Source organism: Macaca fascicularis, chromosome 16 (assembly GCF_037993035.2).
Source record: "Macaca fascicularis isolate 582-1 chromosome 16, T2T-MFA8v1.1".
NCBI lineage: Eukaryota > Metazoa > Chordata > Mammalia > Primates > Cercopithecidae > Macaca > Macaca fascicularis.
Window position 1 is genome coordinate 66,941,850 of NC_088390.1, and position 4,893 is coordinate 66,946,742.

The following is a 4,893-nucleotide window of genomic DNA, read 5'->3' on the forward strand; positions in this document are numbered from 1 at the left end:
CTCATCTCAAAAAACAAAACAAAATTATTTAGAAAAGAAAACGACTCCCTGGAAACCATTTTATATGGTGACTAATCCCCTCTCTCTGCACAGGCCTCTGTGCCAAACTATCTGTTTTTGTAAACCCAGATTTTTATGGACTGCATCTGCTTGAAGCCTGATATACTTGATATACTTATATGCTTGTTACAACAACCCAAATGATCTATGACATTTTACATATAAGTGGATGTGTGTGTATATGTACTTTTTACATTTTATTTTTAATTTTTTAAATTAGTTTATTTACTTTGAGACAGGGTCTCGCTCTGTTGCCCAGGCTGGAGTGCAGTGGCACCATCATGGCTCACTACAGCCTTGACCTCCTAGGCTCAAGCGATCCTCCTGCCTTAGCCTCCTGAGAAGCTGGGATTACAGGCAAGTACCACCATGCCTGGCTAATGTTTTCATTTTTTGTAAAATGGGGTCTCAGTATGTTCCCCAGGCTGGTCTTGAACTCCTGGGTTCAGGTGATCCTCCTGCCTTGGCCTTCCAAAGACTTGGGATTACAAGCATGAGCCACCACACTTGGTCTATGATTTTTTTTTTTTTTAAGGCAGTCCCTGTTCTATCTCTTCTGACCCGCTGACCCACTGGACTCTTCCTCTCTTCTCCTTCCTTCCCTCCCCACTTATGCAATCCTGTTCCTGCAGGGATGGCAAGAGCCTGAATCTTCATCCAGATGCCTCAGAGAGAAAAAAAACAGCAGGGCCAGTGACACAGAGAAGGCTTTTGCTGTCCGTTGCTCCTCCCATGACCTCTGGGAGAAGTGAGGAGGGAGCAGAAAATGCAAAAGGTTCCTCCGCCCCCTCAACACAGGGGTTGGAGCAATGGACTGAAGTTGCCCCAGTACCTGCTCACTCCCTTGGGTGGGAAGATGGTGATATACACGTGGAAAAGGCCGCCCACCCATGAAGCCCCTCTAAGTGATTTAGAAAGAGGTCCCTCCTCCTCCAGGCACTTTATTTCCAACTGTCAGAAAACAGTCACTGCAAATATGGCTGTGATGTGCACAGTGTCCTCATATGTGGGGTAACCTTTTGCAGTGCACAACATGCACAATTGTGCATGTCAGCCCTGAAAGCACATACCAGGTTAGTCCTCTGCCTGGTGAGTGGGAAACTAAATCCCACTGACCATGAGCCATCCCTCCAAACCTTCCCCCAGGCACATTCCCAGCAGGGGCATCACCACCTTCCTATGTTCCCAGCCTCAGCCCTTTGGAGTCACCCCAGACTCTCTGGGTTCACATCCCAGTTCTAGCATTTATCAGGACTCTGACCTCAGACAGGTCACACAGCCTGCCTGGGCCACAAGTCCCTTATTTGTAAAACGAGGGTGGAAGCGGCAGCTCTTGTGTAGGGTTCTAGTGAGGATTCGATGGGGAAACAAATGTCATACACCAAGATGGTGGCCTGGTGCTTGCTGATTCCCCAACATCAGTCCCACTCTCCAGTCCCCCAAATATTCTCCCATTTATTCTCCAAATTCTGCCTAAGAAGCATCTGCATTTGGCTACATGAGTAGGTTATCAGGTCAGCCTTGTCACTGCAGGTGGAGTTTGGTTATATAAGTAAAGGGATGAAGGGGGCAAAACAAATGTCATGTGAAATACTTGCAAGGTGCAGCCAGGCACGGTGGCTCATGCCTGTAATCCCAGCACTTTGGGAGGCCAAGGCGGGCAGATCATGAGGTCAAGAGATCAAGACCAGTCTGGCCAACATGGTGAAACCCCATCTCTACTAAAAATACAAAAATTAGCCATGCGTGGTGGCGGGCACCTGTAGTCCCAGCTACTTGGGAGGCTGAAGCAGGAGAATTGCTTAGAACCGGGAGGTGGAGGTTGCAGTGAGCCAAGATTGCGCCACTGCACTCCAGCCTGGGTGACAGCGAGACTCTGTCTCAAAAAAAAAAGAAAAAAGAAATACTTGCAAGGGTCCTATGCTGAGTTCTTCCTAAAGCAAAGGTTTCATTTACAAACCAAAAATGTAATCCCCCAAATTCTTTATTCACACATCTAGCTTTTTAAAAATAATCCCAGGGAGTTACTGAGCAGCATACTTGTGTCTCAGCAGGACACAGGTCACCTGGTGGCTTCCAACCAAGACATCACCCCATGACCCTGGCCAACCCTGCTCACCTCCAGCCTGGCTTGCCAAGAAGGCCAATCACTTTCTCTACAGTGGGTTTCATTTCATCAATGAATTTCCCAACATGCAGAGTATTTAGCAAGTGAGAGGCACCGTGCTTATTCATTTGATTATCCTACTTATTTCTCCCATCTGCTTCAGAAATTGACATTACAATGATCACCTTGGACTGTTTCTAATCATCGACATTTACAATGTAACATGCTTTTCTTCCTCTTATCAATGTAATAAAACACAAAGATATCCAAAGTGCTTATTTGTTTTTTGCCCTTGAAACCCCATTTCACATAGAAGCACAAAGAACAATCTCCACTTTCCTTCTAGGTCCATGAAAAGATAAACCATCCCTAGAAACCAGGCTTCGTGAATGAAGTTCAAAAAACACTAGTTCCAAGGCATGCAATCACGTCCCTGTGGCCCTGGCTTTCCCTGGGAGCCCCAGTTGAATTCCAGTATCATTTCCTCTGCGCTCTTTTGGCTGCTTTCTTGGAAAGGGGGTGAGGGTTCAATATCAGGCGAATTTTAAGATCTGTGGTGAGGTGTTATTAATTACCCCACCACCACCACAACCGAGACACACACACACACACACACAGACACACACACACACACGTATGTCAGCGTCTCTCCAGCTGTTGTTCCTGGGAGCCCCAGCAGGTGGCACTATGACCCTGACCATCTTCGCAGGCCCCATCCAGAATGTGTGGGCACAATACCTTTAAGGTCCAGGGACTCCCAGGGGCCCCACCTCTGAAGAGCCCCATGGGGAGAGTCCTATCCCAGAGAGAAGGGCCCTGTCTCCTGTCTCCACTCTCCTTTAGCTCAACTTCCTGGTCAAGAGTCTAGGCAGGGGTGCAGAGGTGAGGAGTGAAGGGGGCTAAGGGGGCCCAGGCCCTCCTCCCTTCCCTCCAACCCAGCTGGATCTGTTCCTCATTGCATTAGGAGAGGTACTCTCCCAACCCCTGACAACTCATCCCTAACCCACCTGACCACCAGCCCTGAGCTTTGGGGACAAATCTTGGCAACTGCTGAAGGCCACTCTAGGCCAGGAATGACAACACTGATGAGAAGCTGGAAGGCACAAAGAGGGAGGGGTGTAAATTAGGGAGGCCTCCTGGAGGAGGTGAGGGTGGACCTGAGAGATTAACTTCATGGTCCCCTCATTAAGAATAAGGGAGACTGAGCTGGGTGAGGTGGCTCATGCCCGTAATCCCAACACTTTGGTAGGCCAAGGTGGGAGCATCGCTCGAGCTCAGGAGTTTGAGAGCATCCTGGAAAACATGGCAAGACCTCATCTGTCTACTAAAAATCAAAAAAATTAGCCAGGTGTGGTGGTGTGTGCCTGTAGTGCCAGCTACTCAGGAGGCTGAGGTGGTAGGATCACTTGAGCCCAGGAGATGGAGGCTACGGTGAGCGCTGATGGCACTACTGCACTGCAGCCTAGACAACAGAGCAAGATCCTGTCTCCAAAAAAAAGAAGAAGAAGGGAGACTGAGGGTCAATCTGGGGAGTTTGGTGCTGCCTGGGGGAGGCCATTTTTTGGAGTGCTTCTGGGAGTAAGGTGGGCCTCCAGGGACTCTTCCCTGAACAAGCTAGAGAAACAGAAGCCACAGACTCTAACAGTATATGAGGGTGGGGGGGAAGAAGCCCTTGGGGAGCTGGCCAGGGGTTCTGAAGCAATAACAGGGTGCTGAGTTGTGAGAGGGCACAGGGAGCCTTCCGGGTTAAAACTGGTTCCCCTGCATGGGGGAGGGGTATGACAGAGGACAGGGAAGGGGAGGACAGGCGAGAAGGACCAAGCCTGTGCCCAGCCTCAGGGACCGGACTGAGCCTCTACCTACAGCCCAGCAGGTATATGTGCTTGCTAGAGTTGACCGTTCTTGGGATGAAATCAGGGGCAAGCCAGCGGGAGGAGCTTTCCACTCAAGGAGCTCCGTACCCCCTGTTGTAAAGCCCAGCCATGCCTCGGTGGGCCTAGCAGAACTTGCCAGGTGCCCTAGTGGGCTCCTTGGTGGCCTATCTCTCCATCTCCTAATGCGCACCCTCCCCAGCAGCCTGCCCTCTCCCGGAGGCAGAACCCGGAAGGCCTCCCTCCTGCAGTCAGACCCAGGCACCACCTGCTTCTCCAGTCACTGCCCGGGACACCACTTCCCCCTAAGGGTCGGCAAATCTACCCTTTTGGTTACCACCTCATGGAGATTCGGCCCCTCCGGAAGTAAGTCATTTTCTTTTTTTATTTTTTGAAACAGAGTCTCACTCCATCAACCAGGCTTGAGTGTAGTGGTGCCATCCTAGCTCACTGCCGCCTCAAATCCCTGGGCTCAAGCGATCCTCTCCCCTCAGCCTCCCGAGTAGTGGAGATTGCGGACACATGCCACCACACCTGGCTTAGTTTTAAATTTTTTGCAGAGACAGGGTCTCACTATGCTGCCCAGGTTGGTCTCAAACTCTTGGCCTCAAGTGATCCTCCTGCCTCAGCCTCCCAAGATGCTGGGATTACAGGTATGAGCCATTCTTGATACCTGGGGTGGGACATGGTCCAGAATGGGGACAGGAAAGACTCCAGAACTAGCAGAACCACACACTCCAGCCAGAAAAAAGAGGTGAAGGAAGTTGGAGGAAAAGTAAGCCTCCCGATCAGGAGCCCCCAGCGGTTTCCAGCAGGCAGGCTGGCTCACTTCTTCCCCAGGGAGGCCTGTTTTCC